The sequence below is a fragment of the Zosterops lateralis genome (genome assembly GCF_965231275.1).
Source record: "Zosterops lateralis genome assembly, chromosome: 2".
Classification (NCBI taxonomy): domain Eukaryota; kingdom Metazoa; phylum Chordata; class Aves; order Passeriformes; family Zosteropidae; genus Zosterops; species Zosterops lateralis.
Genome location: NC_139763.1, coordinates 72,092,802 through 72,113,019, shown reverse-complemented (window position 1 = coordinate 72,113,019; position 20,218 = coordinate 72,092,802). Strand labels below are relative to the sequence as shown.

General features: G+C 38.2%; 1 protein-coding gene across 2 annotated transcripts in view; it reads left to right on the top strand.

Moving 5' to 3' along the window:
• Positions 1–257: 257 nt before the first annotated feature.
• The window catches only part of SGCG (sarcoglycan gamma), a 101,833-nt gene continuing 81,872 nt past the window's right edge, over positions 258–20,218 (top strand). For both annotated transcript variants that reach the window (XM_083855638.1, XM_083855637.1), the window contains exon 1: positions 258–383. The gene's annotated coding sequence lies outside the window, so the exon portion shown is untranslated. The remainder of the gene's footprint in view (positions 384–20,218) is intronic.

Below are 20,218 nucleotides of genomic sequence, written 5' to 3'. Positions count from 1 at the left end.
CCGGGGACACACGGCGGGGACACACGGCAGGGGCGCGGTGCAGGGGAGGCCCGGGCAGCCCTGGCGCTTCCCACAGGGCCGGGAAGCGCGGCCCGTCCGCGGCTGCTCTGCGTCCGCTGGGCGGCCAGGGCGGAGAGAGGGAGGGCACAGCTGCTCTCCCGCCCCCTGCTCGCCTTCTCCTCCTCCTCCTTCTCCTCCTGGCGCCCGCCCCTCCGTTCCTCCTTCCCTCCCCGCCGCGCCGGCCACACCGCGAGAGCGGCGCCCGCGCCGCCGGGGCGAGGGAGGGAAGCTGGATGAGGCCGTGCCTGCGGGCAGGGAGCCCCTCGGGCATGAAGGGGACCGCGGGGACGCTGCCCTGCCCTACAGCCCAGCGGGGACATCAGGTAAGCGCCCCGCACGCCGGCCCGGCCCGAGCCGAGCCCACACGCCTCAGTGCCGGGAGAGGGCGAGCAGCCCCTGGAAAGTTGTCCGGGGGCCGAGGGGCAGGGCAGGCAGCCCGCGGTGTGGGGCGGCACATCGGGGTGTTTGGTGTCTGTCCCGGCCGGGAGCGGGCCCGGCATCCCGCAGGGGCTCGGCACCGCTGTCCGCGGCCGGGCCCGCCCTGCCCAAAGTTTCCAGCGGCGTGAGGGAGGGGAGGAGAGAAGCGGGAGAGGATCACGGCGGGACGGGAGCGGGGCGAGGGAGAAGCAGCCTGTCCGTGTTGCTGTGGCTCCCCCCGGGTGGCAGGAGCGGTGCTACCAGCAGTTCGCTCAACTTGTTTCCGTGTTTTCACTCTGGTTCGTTGCAGAGGAGTAGGATCAACTGCCCCTACAAGCGTAGTGTCGGCATCTTTAATGGCTACGTCTTACTCTCCTGCGAAATTTACCTACCTGCTTGTGTCAGTTTAGGTGTGTTTAGGAAAAACAAACTGCAAAGTCTTAGCAGAAAGAGACGCGCAGCAGTGCGCCTGGGACTTTAGTGGGTTTGTTGTGTTGTATGATGTAACAGTAAATGCAGCTGCTGCTCGTTTTAATTCCCATTTCGTTGGGGCTTTTTAACTGAACATTTGTGGATTGAGCAGAAACTTTTAGTAAAATGTGTGAATGATCATAACGCTGTTGGAGATCAAATCCCAGTTTAAATGTTTTGCAGTTATTTTCTTCCCCGTTTGCTCATAATTTATACGAAGGGGTTTGCTTAGTTCTTCCGAAGTAACTTGAGGAATCAAAAGTGAGCAGAGTTCCACACAGAGGTTCTAGGTACCTTTGCTGCAAAGCAAAAAAAAAAAAAAAAAAAAAAAACCAAAAAAAACCCACCCCATTGAACCACTTTAAAGAAAAATAACTAATCAAAAAATCTACTTTGGGAAGCCTCCCTCCCTCCCAGCCTGAGCAAAGATGTGTCCATTGCAAACTGCACTGAGAGTGGAAACATTCAAGCCATTTCAAATAAGGCAGTTTCCCCTTACAGAGGATGGATGTTCTGTGCCAACTCACCTGGTTAATCATAGATAGTCTACCTTAACTATCAGCTGCAGTTCTGTTTTACTTACAAATTTTCTAATACCAAGGTAATTCCACAGTTTTTGTTGCAGAATCTGAAGGAAAAACATAAGTGCAATGAGCCTAATTTCATTAGATCAAAGAAATATGAGTAGCTTTTTGGTTTGAGGGTTTATTTTCTTAGATGTGGGGTGGTTTTTTGGCTGGTTTTTAATAGAACAAATTGAAAACCAGATTTAGGGGAGCATTCAACAAGCAGACTAGATCTAAAAGCAATGTATGTCTATTGCTGCAGGTAACACCTGATTGTCAGACACTGATAAGGCACCATACTTAAGGTAATTTTCAGGTTGGCACTTTCCTTAATAGGCACATGGATATATCCCTTAAGAAGGTCTGTCACAGTTAATGACCCAATGCAGCTCTAAGACTTCTTTACATGTGCTCAGGTTTTTATTAATGGACTTTTATATTGCATTAAACAGAAAGGGCTGAGCAAATAGAAGAGTACACGGATACAAAACTTGAAATGCTTCCCACTTTTGTGCATTTTGTTCACTGGTTGGGTTTTTTGATTTTTTTCTTTTTCATTGTCAGCTTCAAATACAACATCTCTCTGGGCTTTCATGCACGCGGCAGGTTTTATTAAACATATGATACAATTTTCTATTGTAAAATGTTCTGTAGTTCTTACTTCCTTGGAAAGATAAGATACGACTAGGGAATTATCATTTTTCTTGACAGCGTGACAGTTAAAACTTGGTTTGCATAGGAGTGAGCACGTGTAGTGTATTAAAAGGACATGTCATTCTGAACTGTCTGACAAACTTTTCAACTCTTTTTTTTATGGAGCTGAATATATTGCTTGTAAAATCACTGCTAGGATGTAACTAAGATGTAAGGATGAATTTATGTTGTTTTACTATTTAGAAGCCTATGGATTTAGTGCTCAGATCTGTAACCAGATATTTGAATTAATTTTATTCACATCAGCATCTTAGTTAAATTCATGGAAGTACTGGAAGAGGGAGTACTGGAAGTACTTAAGCTATGCAGAGGTAGAATATGGATAGAATATACTGAAGCAAAATGCGTTGTTTGCTAGTAAGCTATCTGTTCTGATAACGTGTCCAAATTGCATATAGGGATTGCTGTCAAAAGCTGAGCTCATGTTAGGAATCAGAAGCTTAAATGTGGCTGGGTGTCCAACAAATGTTCTTTCTTGTACAGCATGTGAAATCTTAAGCAATGAAAATGGGCAGGTGAAGCAAGGAGGGGGGGCGTATAAAATACCATTAAGATATGAAGTATGGGAAGTTAGGTAAAGGGGGGAAAAAAAGAGGAGGAATTTAGGAATTGAGGGTTTGGGGTTTCATTTGCTGTGATTTGTTTTGTTTGTTTGGGGGGGCTTGTTTGTTTGGCTTTTTAACATGAACATTTGCTCTAAAAACAGAGTTACTACTTTTGAAGGTAATGCACACCTTAAGGATTTTTGGGTAAAGGTGTGCATGAAGAAACAGATGAGGTATTTGCTTTTACCTGAAAACTGTGGTTGCAAATACAATTTTATTTCTTATAGTTCTGTTTACAGATCTTGTACAGCTGTATTTAAAGGTATCTCTTAAACCATGATAGAAAACTTTTACTTTGTTGTTAAACCCATCTGGTGTGGTTGGAGTTGATAAAATCATTGTGAAGCTAGTTAACTGTGTTTAGCATTTTTACAGAAGCAGGAAACTAATAAAAAGTGGAGTATACTGTCTAAAGAAAATTGTGTCTTAGTTACATGTTCAGTTCTCAGGCACTGAGAAGTATATGTGATAAATCTGTAAAAAGACAGGGCTAGATTTTGGGAAAGGATTCCTTCTAGTCACCACAAACAAGTAATATTCCTGCAGAAGGAGCTTTCACTTTGCATGCACATTCTAGATGTTGGTTTCCTCTCAACTGAAAGAATCCTGATTATTTAATTTTTGCTTTCCCTGTCACCTTTTTTAGACCTCTGGTAGTTACTATTTTCTGCTGAATTCCTCTGATTTCTTCCTTTATTCCATAGGCAGAGAATGTTCTGTAAGGATACTACAGCTGTAGCCTTACCAACCAGTAAAGATTAGCTTCAGTGCAAGGTAGTGTGTTGTCTTTTGTGCAAGAATATGGTATTGCTGATCATTTTTACTCATGGTAACTCTAACCACCAAAATACCAGGGTGTAGCACACTGTGTTCCTCATCCAGTCTTTTCTCAGTTGATTATTTTTAGTTAAACTATTTACATCTTAATTTTCTCCTAGATCATGTTTTCAGTTTAACAGCATTATTCTTAGTTTTAGTCCTGCATACCAAGATTTTAGTCCTGACTTCTAGATCTCCTTGACCTAATGTCATGCTTAGATGTAAAAACTATATATGCTGTCAGTTCTCTTCTTAATAAAGTGATTAATATCTATCAGGAAAGACATGGGGAGCTTTTTCTTAATATTGTAATGTAACCTATTTTCTTAATTAACCAATCTAATGATTTTCAGTACACAGATATTATAAGAGTGTATAAATATGGGTATTATTGTCTTTTAAAAACTATTATAAAGACTGAAGCAGGAATAGTATGTATTTGTTTTAGAAAGGTTTTGTTGCAAAACATCACAGCTTTAAAGGAAAGTGGCTTTTAATGTAGAAATTCTTTTTAATGCAATAGCTTAACTGAGCAACCAAATACCTTTTCCTGAATGTCAGGTCAAAATACTCCTGGGCAGTGTCCCTTGCAATTGTATCATGTATACTACTTGTAATTTAAATGCTGTACACAAACCTCATGAAAATTAACAAGGTAATATAAGTGCTAGTTTTACTTTTTAGTTTCTGACAATTATTTGTGGTATGTAACTTTAGTCACCAGTTAATGGGGAATAATATTTCAAATTATTGAGCTGTTTGATTACCTACTATGCTTTAGATAATTTCTAAGGGTCATTCAAATTTCACATTTGTACACATTTATAAAAACATTAGAGGAAAACTAAAATAATATTACGAAAACTGATTTTCTGTTGGGGGTGTATCATTGAAAACCTTAACAGTCTTTTATGAGATGGGCATAATATGAAATTTGATGTTATATTTATCTGTTTTCTGTGAATATGTAGAAAACAGATAAAGGTTTAACAGAGTTTAACAGAGTGATCCTGAACATCTAATTATTTTTTTTCCACTTCACTGAATTGACTCACTGTGATGTTCCAAATTAATATATTTGTCAATATTGCTGTCAAGTCACATTACATGTATCAGCCTCTGAAACTGAAGAACTATTTTTGGGAATTTCGATATATGTGTGCCATACAAAAGTACCTAAATAAATTCCTTGCTTGTGGTTGTGCATTAAGCATTCTGTACTTCTGAAGATGTATTCATTATAAATAATTCTGGAAACTCCATAGAACCATGTCTGTATAAACCTGGAGAGATAGCTTCTATATGTTTTCTAAGAATTGTACTATGGAATTTGGATTTTCTATATTGAACACTCTTGTTATTATTAAAGGTACTGTAAAAACATGGTTTTCTATCTTGCAAAAAAGTAGACCACATCTTTAATAGGAGTTTTGAGGAAAAAGTTTCAAGATTCAAGAAATTGCACAATATACACTGAAAATCCCATTCATGGATCTCAAAGTGACATAATAACATGTATAAGTTGATTCTAAACCAGCAGTTTATTTGATTTCAGAAACAAGGAATTTTTGTCCGTAACTACTTGTCAATTTTCCTAAATTATTTATTTCCTGATGATGGATTGTGGAATTGTAAACTAATATGCAATGTTATTTGAGAAAAATGTTGTATGTGAAAAATCATAGCATGATACTGGTTCCCTGACTTGATTTTCTTGGACACAGCACTTTCTCAGGCTGTGTAGATTTTTTGCTCACAGATTTGAAGACAGCAATTATTTTTTACATAGAGGTGCATGTGCACATAATTAGAAAGGATGCAGTCTTTTCCTGGTGCTGACTTCAAAACTTGGAAGTACTTAAACAACCAAGGAAAGAGAAACAAAATTGAAAGATCTGGGTGATTAAATAAATTTCACTGGAATCTCTCAATCCATTCTTAAAAACAAACTTCCCCAGATAATTTGAGAGAAATAAATCGTAAGCAGTCTTAAAAATCCTAGCAGGCACTGTGGAAGTCCAGAGACATCCTGCCTCCTCCTTGTTGTTGGAATCAACACTGGGTTCTGAACCCTTCTCTTATTTAGAAAGAAAGATCAGTTTTTAGTAAACCGTTTACTGTATCTTGGCAATGGTCAGAGTTACTTTTTCATCTGAAGTACAAGGTTATATTACTTCTCTCAGGACATTTCATTGTTGGATGAGCTGTGTTCTTCATGGATCTGAAAGGAAGTCAAGAGGCCTTCTCAGGATCTTTTAAGGAATGTGATGACCTTACCAAGCCTTTAGGCAATGGGATCTTCTTCTTCCCTTAGTTCACTGGCTGGCTAATGCAAGATCCTCCCAGAACTGTAGAATGGCTTAGGTTGGAAGGGACCATAAAGATCATCCAGTTCCAAACCCCCTGACATGGGCAGGAGCACCAGGTTGTACAAAGCCCCATCCAAGTGGGCACTACAATGTCCCAATAGAGTTAGGGATCATACAGAAGTCTCTATATTATTGGAGGTAATGGTACTCATTGTTAGGATTGTGATCTGTGTAAAGGAATGTGCAGGAATATATGCAGGGATCTGAGTTCCAGTAACTGATGTGGAAATGGCTGTGACTGTGCTGCCAATATAATTGTTAGATGCAGGAAGCACAGTGCTGTGGGAAGATGTGAGCGCTGTCTTTACTTACTATTACTGACGTAGTTCTAGTGAGTGACACCAGGACAGATAGCCTTCAGAGAGCCTTCTACTGTAGTCTAATTAAATCATCTTGTTGGTTATGGTGTTTTAATTCCAGAATATTTAATGCTTTTTTCTTGTTCAGTCTGTGTAGAGAAAGTGACAGTATTAAATTTAGATGGTCTGAATCACTTATTAGACCTTTGAACTTAATAGTTACGTTAAGTTGTGATACTACTTGGTTTAAATACCACTTTAAAAGAAAAAAAAAAAAATTGTGCTTTGGGGGTTAAGTACACTCGCTCATCATGCCTTTTTTAAGGGTAGAATTACCATGAAATTTCAGTCAAATTTTGCTACAATTTACCCAATGTACCACTTAGGACCTTCTCTATTGCAAAAGATTATTTCAGGTTAAGCATTGCAGATGTGCTGAAGTTCTTGATGCAACTGAACATAGCTTTGAAAGCTACAGCAATATTACAGTGCTGCTGCACTGGTCTTTATTGATTCTATTGAAAGGGAATACATTAAGAAATTGAAAATGCAACTAAAAATACTGCATTTTAGGGAGTACAGTTGGTTTCATGCTGTGTTTATGCATTGCATGTTTAGGATACACTAGACTTAAGGTGACTGAAATTTTGAATTCTTACTTCTCAATGGAAAAGTAAATTCAACTTTACTTATATTAGCAGTGAAAATTTGTGCCTGTCCTCCAACGAAATTAACAGGGCTTCAAGAAAACCATATGCATTTATGGGAAAAGATATTCTTTAATCTTCTTTCATAGCATATGCTGTCTTCTTAACAGCACATTTGAGTGATGGCTTAGAGCAATATAGCAGTCTCATCAGGCCTTTTTTTTTTTTTAGGGGAAGTTATTATGCTACTTCTGAAGTGTCTGCAGTAACCCATCAACATGGGTTATTGGTTTCTTAATACTGTAAAATTAGGATATATGTATGATTCTGCTCTTTGTCCAGCTTGTATCTTGCCTTCCTAATCCCTATTTAGAGATTTTCCAAGAATAGAGATTGCCTGTATTTTCTTAAACACTAGCATTTGAGCAATACAGGAAGTAAAGAAGATTGTAAGCAAATTTTCTCTGTCGTTGCTTTCTTATTCCCATAAGTGAAGGTTAATCTTAAACCTGAGACAAATGAAATACCTATACTAAAAGGAAGCATTCCTCCCTCTTAGGCATGGTGCTGTCTATCTCTTTCATCTACTAATTAAACCTAATGATTGCCAAACTGTTCTCAGTTTTGGGAGTGTTTTGTGGTAATCTCTCTAAGACTCGTCTTAATATTTTTTCTTGGGATTTTTACTGTCATACAGTGTCTCATGTACTACACATACTCCATTCCTTGGAATATTTTGAAATTATGTGTTAATTATGGCAATTTTTGTCAGGAGCTGTATTCAGATTTTTTGTTTGGTGTTTAAATGGTAGGTTAACTTGCAGCCAGTAGAATCAGTAACCCAAACTAAGCATCCATTGCTATTGTTTGCTCAGCTGAGTCCAAAAATGTGCTAATAACAAATCCATTTAGTCCTCCATTCCTACAACAAATGCAAGTGTGCCTAAGGATGCCAGTGAATTCTTGTCTCAGGTTGCTTGTGTAGTTGGCACCTATGTCTGCACATATGTCTTTGAGCATGCCAGACCTTTATCTGTGATGAATGCAGCACTGATTGAAGACTTTACACTGGCAGATAATAATTTTTGGACATTCATGCTGATTCATGTGTTTTCTATCATCAAGCTGGTGAGCAAGTACAGAAAATTATACCGTTTTTCCAGCCCACATTTCCAGCAGATATTTACTGCATCCACTCTTGGCTAACAGGCTTACTTCAAGGTCCATGCCTATCCAGAAATCAGCACCTCATGCAAATAGCCAAGAGTTGAGGCCATCTGTGAAATCTGCTTCTCATCTATCTATCATTAGGGTTTATTGATTGTACTGTCATTTTCAGGTAATAATCTCTGATCAGGGTCAATCTCTTTCCCATGAGTACTGCAGCTTTCAGCCCACTGTGTAAATGATGAGCATGGACTCAAGGAGTCTTTTTGCAGAGTGTGCAGGAAATCATAATTAATAGCAGAAGTGACTAGACTAAAATAATTTTTACATAGCTGCATGTAAAATCCTGTTCTTAGTTTAATTGCAGCTCTATAACCTTTTTGAAAATTTAGTTGGGCTGTGGGAATACACTTTTGGTTGAGTTCACTACACCCTTGCCTTACAGCTGTGTCTACAATTTACTTACTTTTCCAGGCATTTTTTTCTTATTCACATGGCAAAATATTCTAAAAAAAGTTAATATAGATTTACTAGTTAGCACAAGATTACTTCTTGGCCCTTGAATTTGTCTTGACAGGTTGAACTACTGTGTGATTTTTCCATCTCTTACTGATGAGTTGTGGCAGTATTCTGCAAATACAGTGCCTTCATGAAAGTAGTAAGTTAACTAAAACCATCAGTAATCATACTTTTTCTACTTTATTGACAATTGTGAAAAAAGCAGAAAATGCATTCCTGAGAATAAGTACCTTGACTGAAGTGAGTTGTAGTAACAAGCTGTCTCTGCAATCAACTGCAACAGACATCACCTAGAAGTAGCCCAATGCTGATAGAAATCTCCTGATAATTGACTTTGGAAAAGTCTGGAAAATTAATTAATTCTTTCTCTTCGTCCTTTTGAATAGCTTATTATTGCAGACATTATTCTAAAGGAGCTGCTGGCATGTCTTCCTGTTTGTTTTAGATGTAAACTCATTTGATATCCAGTACATGAGTTACACTTTTTCACAATCTAGGTCTTTGATGGGGAAAAAAAAATCATGAGATAAACTTGACATGCTCCAAGCCTTTGTCACAAGAAACCAATTGGTACTGCATGAGGAACAGGGACAACTGGAGATATCTTCAGTAGTCACAATAGATTGTGGAAACAGAGGGATTTGAATGGGAAGAAAATATTATCTCTTCCCTCCCCCCCCTGTAAAACAGCCTTACAGTAGATCATTATTCTTTAGAATCAGTTCAGAGGAACAAATCAGAATCTTTAACTGAAACTATGTATCAATGATAGCATGAAAACAAATGTAAAGGTGTCTGAAAGGTACTCAAAACAGTTTCATTTGTCTACTTACAATGAGTATTGAAATCGTAATAATTTTCTGGTAACAGTTCTGGGAAATTGTATACTCTTAGAGTATGTGAAGTAAGTCTCCTGCAACATGAAAGGAGGTCTTTATATCATAGAAAAGAATCATAAAATTGTTTGGGTTGGAAGGGATCTTAAAGATCATCCAGTTCCAAACCCCTGCCACAGGCAGAGACACCAGCCACTACATGACGTTTCTCAAAGCCACAGCCAGCCTGGATTTGGACACCAGTACATCCCAAAAGTGTTAGATCATAGAGTAGCCAAGTGGAGATAATCATAGTAGCAGGTAGGAGTTGCTGCCTGCATAGGGGAATGTGCAGATACATGCAGGAATCTGAGTTCCAATAACTGATGTGGAAATGGCTGTGACTGTGCTGCCAATATAATTGTTAGATGCAGGAAGCACAGTGCTGTAGGAAGATGTGAGCGCTGTCTTTACTTACTGTTACTCATGTAGTTCTAGTGAGTGACACCAGGACAGATAGCCTTCAGAGAGCCTTTTACTGTAGTCTAATTAAGTCATCTTGTTGGTTATGGTGTTTTAATTCCAGGATATTTAATGCTTTCTTCTTGTTCAGTCTGTGTAGAGAAAGTGACAATATTAAATTTAGATGGTCTGAATCACTTATTGCACCTTTGAACTTAAAAGTCATGTTAAGTTGTGTTACTACTTGGTTTAAATGAAATACTGGACATCAGGCTATTTTTTGATGGGACGCTTCTGTTGCTCTCTGTTCTGTCCTTTACCACTGCAGATTGTTTTTGTTGTCTCCACTCTTTATCAGTCTCTTTTATTTTGTTTGCTTTTCTCATTGTATTTCTTGGTTTCTTTTTTGCATGTTGTTCCTGTGTCTTCATGTTTCTTACCTTCTGTAAAGCAATCTTATTTTCTCTTTAGTATAGATGACTCTTCCTTTCCTCCTGAGCATAAGCCAACTGGATTTTGAAAGTCCAGTGAAAAGCTGTCTGGCCTCATTGCATAGCAAAAGTCCATAGTGAGGTCCGGCAACTGGAAGGAAAAAGTAAAGAGGAAGTTCTGATTAACCTGGTGAAAGATTTGTTTATAAGCAATTCCAGGAGATCACAACAGATTAATTTTAAGTAAAATGTAGGGGAAACATTATTGATATGAGTTTTCTGGAGCTTCAGCTTCCTGAGGAGTCATTAATGTTGTTAGTGTACATTGTCTTTCTCATCACATTTGTCATAAGAAACAATGAGGTTTGTTTAAATGAGTTTGATAGTCCTAATTTTTATATAAGTGTTCTCCATCATCATTATTGAATGATTGTATATCCCACTTAGAGATCTTTGGACTTTTACCATTACAGAAGTGTCTGAACCAACAAAGAGAACATTTTGCTCACTTGTACTTCTTCACAGAATTAAACAAATATAATTAAAGCTGTGATTCTGGTGGCTTACTGTTTTTGAATAGCTGAGTTTTGTTTCTGGAAGTTACAACACCATTTTATGCCATTAGGAATGCCTCAGGATATTTGCCTTACATTTTACTAAAATTTTAGTACATATTTTATGTAACTAGAGTAATGTGTTAATGAGAAGTGGTGCTCCACTTATTTGTATAATTTTATAATAAAATCATTATGTTCTGAATTCCATAAATAACAGACTAAATAGGGCCCAGCTTTCCAAGTGAATAAATCTCATGGCTTATTTAGTGACAGGTGACACATCCCATGCCACTGAACCTTTTGTTCAGTGACAGAAGGTATAGCCTTACTTAGAAGTGTCAGGCTATACTGCAATCATGTAAGAATCCAATTATCTTTTTTTAACTATTCCTACTTTTTTATTTTTTTTATGACCAGCCATGCTGAAATTTTAATGAGAATTCTCAGGCTTACTTCAGCAGATAGATGGCAGAATGAACATTTTTATAACTGGAATGAAAGTTGTTATGTTTTATCACAAGGCCTTCCTATTGTCTTATTTCACTTTAAGATAAGTAAACATTATCTCAGAAGAAACTTCAAGGAACACCCCTAATTTCATTAGGTGTACATAAAAATCCATACACATACAGTTTTTGTATTACGTCTGCATATTTGCTTCTCAGCTAGACTTGCTGATACATTCTGATTATGTAATATTTCCTAGCTACAGAAATCACTTTTTCACATTTTCATTAAGCCTGAGTTCATAGTAACACTGAGGTCATCATGTTTATGTAACACAACCATGGGACCACCTTATCAAAACTCCTTGTTGCTAAAGCGGCTTGACCTTGCATTTAATTTACTAATCAAAAGCAATCCTAGCAGGCAATTCAAACAAAAATACCGTATCTTTGTTTTCCTTTGTAAGTAACAAACAAGGTCACAGTAACTGGACAAGGGGAGAGCGTTTACCAAACTGCTTGGGCCTAAATCTCCCCCTTCTATTGCTGAAAATAAAATCTTAAAAGTAATTTTTATAAACTTTATTTTTCCCCAAGCTAGAAATATTAGGCTTACTTTGTATTCACTGTAGACTATCTCTGTGCTACTCCAAATAGTTTGGAGTGAGCTGCTGCTCTCAAAAAACAAGTGATTAGCCCTACTCCTGAACTCTTCCTAAAGGTCTTTGTGGGCCAATAGGGAAAGGCTGTGGATCATTCTGTTATGGCTGTCCAGTGCCAGTCACTATTTTTTCTGAAGATTTATGGTTTCTGCTTTGGCATGAGATTGCATTTGCTACTGTGACAGGCTGTTTAGTCCTTTGGAAATCAGCTCACTGGAAATGTAAGCCCACCGTCAGAAGGGCTTCTCCTATGTAGTCCTTCTTCCTTGGTCTTTGTCCCAAGGATCCTGGAAAAGTAAAGTACCAGAAGTGGATTGGCCTGCTATTGCTGTTAGTTAGTTAATCCAGTAGCCTGGTGCTGAAAATCGTCTGTAAGATTCAGCTGAGAGAAGGCTAAATATGAAGTGAGTTTTCATCTGCTGTTGTCATCTACTGCTAATGCTCTCTACAAGAAATTGTAAAAGCAGATATGTGTTTACCTTTACATGTTGCATAGACAAAAAGACAAATTCTGTTCTGGAGTTCATTGAAAGTCAATCTTATTACAAATCCTATGGATTTGTAAGTACTGGATGTTTGGAATATTTCTATTTTTAAAATTCATCTCACTTGTTTAAAGTACCGTGAATACAGGATACATACATAGGTAATAATGGAGATCATAAATAGTAGCAGATGTCAAGGACGGGGTAAATGCTAAATCTGAAGAGGGGAAATTGTGATCTTTGCAAATACCTCACATGCTCAAGCTGTCATCCTGAAAAATTATAGGTCACAACTTAATGAATGTAAGTTTCTTCATGCTGATATATTTTTGACAGATTGTGTTCAGGATTTTATGTTAAGAATTTATGTTGTTTACATGGTTTGTGTTTTTTAAAGTTCTTGAAAGATTTAAAAATAATTGCAATTTACCTGCTGCACACTGAGTAAAAACAAGCTAAATAAAATCTAATTCTTCTTAGATTATAAAAAAAGAAATACTGCTTGTAAGGTTGAACTTTTTGTATACAAACTTATAAAATGTATAAGACCAAATACAGTCTCGTAAAGAGGGCTTACCTTTTCACAACAACTAGCAAGGTATTCATTTTCTGAAAAGTACTTACTGGGAATATTTTGGGAGGCATTTGCCTGTACTAAAAATGACCTAATATGCAATAGGTCTTTAAAATAATTTATGACTTGGTGTATAGTGCACATACAGTTAATGTAAAATAGTGCAGTGGCTATAAGTTTTACAAGTCCTAAATTCTGTCTCCAGAGCCAGAAGCAAAGGAGTTGTTCTACACAGGAGAGTCCTGAATTTTATTTAATGTAACTTGGAAAAAGCTATAGATGACTTAGCCACATTTTTTATTATAGTCTAAAAAAGGGACAGGAAAGTGGGAAACTGAATTCAGAAAGTTACTAGCTATGGAAGCATACTACTTCTCCTTCCAAGAGAATGCCTTAACAGCCAGACTGTAGATTAATATTAGATAGGTTCAGTTTCAAGCCAGTCTGTTTCATGTTGGATCGTTGTGAGACAAAGAACAATAGATTTATATATAAGAAAGAATAATAACAGAGAACATTGTAGTATAATCAGAAAAAGGCTTCAGAAGGAAATGTGTCCACTGACTACAGCTGTTCCTTGAGATGGTTAGTGGGTACTGGCTCATGTCCATTCTTCCAAAGCTTGAGATTCTTCAGAAAGATAAGTTGCATCTTTGCTGCATATAAGCAGGAGCATAGGTGATGTAAGCAGCTGCTTCAGAAGATTTAGGATTTTCATGGCATAGGCTTCCTTGTTCTTGAGCTGCTTTATTTCTTGAGTGCGTTGTGGTATTTACACAAGCCGTTGGTTTGTGGTAATTGCCTAGATATGATGTTACTGTGACTTCACCATTGGTGAAGCCGTGATCCCAGAGCACTTATGTAGGGTTACCCTGGTTTATGGAATACAACTTCATGAGCTAACATGAAATGTTGTAATTTGGCATATGTGATCCTATTATACTGTGAAGTTTGAAAGAAACTGCTTGTGGAGTCCCTTGTGCCATTAAAGGAATTTCCAGCTGCCCTGCCCTGGAAAAGTGAAGATTGAAGATACCCCAGGTGTAAAAAAGGCTTCTCCCCCACGTCTCCTTGCAAACATTGTGCAATCTTCTCTTTGGGTTTCGCGAGTCCATCACCCCCTCCATGGTATCCCCTTTCCCTGTTTCCCCATTGGTTATAGGGCCTGGTGTCCAGTTCCTCTCTTTCTTATGGTCACTTGCCCCCAGCCCTGCCCCCTTTGTACCACCCACTAATCTAAGACAATATATAACTGAGAGAAACCACATGGTCTTCCTTTTTCACTCCGGATTTACCTTCGGCACATGGAATAAACACTTGCTGGAAATTGTTCTAGGGCTGGGAGCCTTCTGCCTCTCTGCTGAGCTAGCCTTGTGACATGTGGGGATGTGTGAGCTTGAATTGCTGCCTGAATTCTTCTCAAGCAGTTTCTCTACTGGAGAGGCTGACTGGGATATAGAAAGGCCTTAGCTGCACTCCAGAAAGGACACACTGTTACACTGCTGAAGGGTGATTCTTCCTGTGTTTACTTTCATCAGGTGTTAATCCTCACTACACAGAATGTTGGTTGAGAAAGTTGAACTCACTGAGACTTGGCTATCGAGCCGACATCAGGATTGGAACTCGAATTTTTCTGTCTAGAGCCTGGGATATCTGACACATGCTCTTCTGTTTTCTGGGCACTTGTCCTTACTGAGTAGGAGAATGATACTTTTCTTTAAAGCGTGCCAGTCTCCAGCTCATACCTGAGGCATGACTTCAGCCTAAGTGAGTAAAATCTGAGTCTTTTCATGGTTAGTTGTAGAAAATATAACTGCAAATCATCCATATTGAGAACAACCAGGTTTATAGGGGATGTCTTCAAGGGAACTTCCCATTTGTCTTGGGGTAGTAGCTGGGGTCTGTTTATATGCCTTTCTCTACATAATATTTTTAACTGGCAATTGCAGTGCATAGGTGTCTACAGAGATTTGTGGACAGCCAGGGAAGATTTGTGGATCCCTTGACTGGTTCTAACAGCTAAATGTACATTGTGTAGGTTGACTTGTTCTAATGATGTGTATAGCATTCTTAACCTCTCCTGAGATGCTGTCTGTATCAATCTCAGAGTATTAGTCTACATTCTGATGGTGCCACTCAAGCTCTGCTCCTCACTTCAAGTGACAACTATTCTTTGATAACAGTAGCCAGTACAGGGACAGCAGCTCAGTCCTGAACTCTTGCAAGTATTAATGAATTATGCTTTTGCTCCCCTTAACATAAAAGAAGACTCAGGCGGTGTTAGAGATGCTGGTATCTCCAGTGCTGTAGTTATGATGAATTTTGGAAGTACCTCTGCTCCATCTTGCCCAAATGTCTGTCTTTGACAGATCACAACAAATGCCTAGGAAAGAATATAAGGACAGGAAGCATCATCTTTTAGTGATATTTCCCAAAATATTCTCCCACTCTCTTTGAGTATTTCAAGACTTTCCAGAGCCTGTTGTGCCTTTGTATATGAATTTTAGACAGATTTCTAGGAATATGTCAGCACCTTACCTTTTCAATCTGGCTAAATTCTTAGCATGTTAGCTGTCTAGAGGCATAATTGCATTTGATCTGTTTACTCTTTGCCCTGAAATAATTCTGTACTGTGACATGTTTTCAGTAGTTTTGTATTCTAGGAAGTCCCTATGAAAACAGAGGAGGAAGTCAGGTCCAGTCCTTTTCTACCTCCTTGCTCTGGACCTGGAGTTTAGTCAAAGAATCCTTCTTAAACATCTGGTAAATTTCCTACCATCTCCTGGAAGTCAAACTGTAATTCAATCTGAAGTCATTGGCCAAGTATCTTCCCGTTGGATGGACTAGCATATGGACATTGGACACTGGACAGCCACAGTCTGAAATATGAACAGAGTCAGAGAGGCAATATTATCAAACATTGTCGTAGCTGGACTCTGTTTCCCAGGCTTGACATCTTGAAGCACACATAGTGAAAGAAAAATGCTGCAGTTTTCTGTATGGATATTTAGGTTGGAGTCATTCTGTCTCAGATCACACGTATAAATAAGATAACCAGTATACCACCTGATGGTAAATGACAGTCTATATTCCTGATAGTGGTGGCCGGAGCCATATTTTGGTGGTTAAGAGGAGAGGGTTTGGAATTGGGTTCTTGTTTTCATTGGGGTTTTTTGTTGTTTCTTTTTTTCTGAAACTCTGCTTGTGAAGGAGGAAAAGAGAAGGAAAGAACTGGCTTCTGTCTTCTGCCTAAGATGTACTGGTCTAACAGCTGTCTATGTTTTTGTAGTTTACTTTGAGTAAATCAAAAAGTTGTGTTGCTGTAGATAGTGGATCTAGAAGGTACCTAAAAGAAAGAAATGGAGAGAACTCCTCTATATGCATATGTTCACTAGTCTTTACTTTACCTTTCCTAAAGTATTTCTTCTTATAGAAGATGTAGGTTTAGAAGGAGTTGAGAATACAATGCAAATCACTGCCTCCTTTTTTTCCCCCCACCTTTTTAATTGTGCCTAGACCACCATGCATAGGTTGCCAAAACAGATTTCAGAATTCCTTGGACTGGTTCATTAAATAGGTAAATTAACTGTACCTGATTTAACTACTATGTTCCTTTACATTAATAATTCTAATTATATGGTTTTTCAATTCTATAGAATTTTTTTTTTGTATGACAGCCTCTTCTGCCTTTCTATAAGATGCTATTTCTTGAAAACTTTTCTCTTTGTATTTTAGTGTGCATCTATCCCATGTAAACCTGAGCATTTAAGCTGTTAATGTGCTCTTATTTGACTTAAAAACAACTGACTAGTTTCTAACACTTCAAAAGTAATCTTTCTATCAAAAGTTGACAGTTTTCAACCTTCATTTTAATACTACTACCCCTTTGATAGTTGCGCTTTAATTTTCAGAAAATTGGATCCTAACTAAAAGCTTCTTTGCATTCTGTCAGTCTTAAGCATTGTCGCTTGTAATTTTGGTTCTTTGATGCATCTGAAAGTTTTAGATGCAGCTTTTTGACATTGATTTTGTTGTTTTTGTATCCTGAGAAGTTAAAAAATTAGATGAATTTTTAAGCTTCCCAAGTATGTGTCATGAAGGCAAAGCAGCTATGAAAAGAACCAGGAAAAGCAAATTATTTTGACTTAGGATGTGGCTAGATATTTTTTTCTTCCAAATTTTAGATCAGCCTTTTGAGCAGTTCCAGTTTTAAATTTCATTCTTGCTGTATGACATCATGTGTCCCTGCATATGGAGAATAAATCAGTAAAAATTCTCTTGTTGATTCCTCAGATTTCCTCAAGAAGCTTTCAAGATATTCCCTAACCAGAAATTTAAGAAGCTTAGCATCTGTGGCACAAGTAGTAAGGTTGTGAAAGAATAGACAGATGGCTAAAGCTTGGAAAACAGAGAAATACATGCTAAATTAAAAAAAAAAAAATACATAGATTTTTGCAGCAAAGAAACATTGTCTTTGTAGATATGCAACAGTTTGTGCTGAGACCTGTCCACATGACACAGATCCCTCGTGTCTTTTCTACAATAGCACATATCAAAAGGGCTGTGTTGGGCTTTGGAGCTCTGATGTTTGAAAAGAAGTTAGAAATAGGATCAATTGAAAAGCTTCAGAAGGACCTTCTGATTCTCCGTGATGAGACAGTAGAATGGCAAATACAGGCGACAGAAATGTAAGGTATGCTAGAATAGACTAGAAGAGAATACTTCAGTCAGAAGGGACCTTCCATCCATCATCTAGTTCAGCTGCCATGTTGTCCTTCTGAAAGGCAGGAAATTCCTCAGCATGTTTCCCTGATGCTTTCCTTACTGCATAAAAATACCATTGAAGTTAATCTAGAGGGAGTCACCCCTTGGTGTTCTTTGTTGGCCTTAAGCTTCTGAAGCTAGTCCTGTATTGTTGTGTGTTCAGCATAAAAAAGGATGTTTTTTCTTTACTTTTGCATGTGTAAGCCTGACAGAAAGTGTCCCAATCTCTTCATTCTCACAGTGGGAAGTGGGTTCTGTTGTTTCAGTGTAGCAATTTGTCCTCATGTGTAGGTGGTGTTGTGCTTGGAACAAGTTCTGATACCAGCATATGGTACCAGCCCATGGTGGGATCTGATGATCTTTAAGGTCCCTTCCAACTCAAACCAACCCATTACAGGATTTTATTGCTACTTAGTGACCTCAGTACCTGTGTTCTTCAACAGCTCACCTCGGACATCTTGCTCAAAGCCACGTATCAAAGCCTTTTCAAAGTCTACAGTTGTGTTTTCAATTCACCATTGTTTAACTGGAGGTTGGGTAGTGCCATGCCATCAGCTGTTGTTAGAATACTTATGTGTGCCCATCAAAGAAAGTGGGGTAGAAAAGGCAAGTTTATCAGTCTATTCTTTGCATCTGAGGAACTGATCAAAGGTATCAGTGGTACAAAAATGGGTATGTTCTGTCTTGGGTAATACTAGTGGGGCAGGGATTAGAGCATTCCTTCATGGACACTGCAAGGGAAAACTTCCTTCTTTTGTGATTAGGATAAATTTGCCCTTTGCGAATTCCCAAATGCACTTGGGAATTACCCAAGGAAGGACCATCATTTCTGGTCAGGATATTTTCCCCTCTTGGTTTTGAAATCTGCATTCATGAGAAGAGGCTTCAAAATGCAGCTAAGCAAGAATATCAGGATAAAAGGAGGATTGGAGATACAACAGCCCTTTCAGTTAAGAAGCTGTGGAGGATGTTGGATGGCATTAACAAAACCATCAGAGATAAGCTTTGTTTCTCTTCCTAGATACAGTGTGTGGTGTACAGGAATAGGAGATAGGAGAATTCCCATATGTAGTGCTGAATTAGTTTCACAGACAGGAGCTTGGTGAAAAGAGAGTTTATTTTTGTGTCTTGAATTCAGTCCTGTGATAAAAAGCTGTACAGTCATCCACTTTAGTGACAGGTGCAGGGTAGATAGTGAATATTTTGGTTTTATGCTACACTTTTCCAATTTTTTGTAAATTAGTTGAAGCAGCTGCAAAGTAAATATGATATGAAAAAATTGTCTCAAATGGAGTCCAATAGCTACTCATCAAATCAAATTCTAACATGGAAAGTAAAATACTTATAGACAGTGGAAGACAATTTCTTATTTCCCCCTAAGCTTTTGTGGAACTTCTGTAGATACCTTCTTCAACCCTATAGGACGACTGCAGTTTCTTTGTCCAGGCACATTCACAGTTTTCTCTGTTTGGACCCTCTTCAAGTCTGTTGGTGTGAGATTCTATGATTGTCTCACAGTCATAAAATCCTTTTCTGCTTTCACTTTGATATCATATGGCTATAAAGAAAATGGGAAATGCAGCAAATGTTCTGTAGCTGCCGAATTCTCTGCATTGCTATAGTATGAGTAATTTATGAAAAATTTTAGTTTCTGAAAATGCTTCAAAGCATCTAATTTGTAAAACTTTGTTTTGGAGATTATTTTAGTGTACATTTTCAGTGCCTCCATAAGCGTCCCTCTTTATAAAATCAATAGTCTCCTTTTAAATATGATGTAATATATTAAGTGAGACATTGAGATTTTCATGTAGATTATTCAAAAAAGGCTATTGTTCCTGATCATTAGCCTAGCTTAACACAAATGCACCAGGCAGACCTTTTTTTAATTTCATTCTCAAAATTATACATTTTTATTATTAGAGTTATTCTTGATAAGAATTATCACAACAGTTCTGTAGAAGTTGCGATTTTTCTAATGACTATAAGCATTGTTCCTTAAATTCTGCCTTTCCTCTTAAGATTGAATCTTTGTTTCACGGTGCCTAAAAAGAAGCAATATGACAAAAGTATCCATCTTTAATAAAAGTTACAGATGTCTCCAAAGGCACATCACTTGGTCTAGCTGAGGTGGACTCCACTGCCCAAAACCTTAAACTATTCATACTCAGAAAAGCATTAATTTATGGAATTATGTTCTCTCACAAAGATCCTCTTTAGGGATCCTTCCTGAAGCAGGTGAAACCAAGAACTGTAATGAATTGTGTGGGATTGGTTTGGGAATGAGGAGTGAGAATTGTTAGTATTTGATGTTGTTACAGATGCTCCATTGCAGTCTACAGAAAATGGGAAATCATCCTGCAGACATAGCC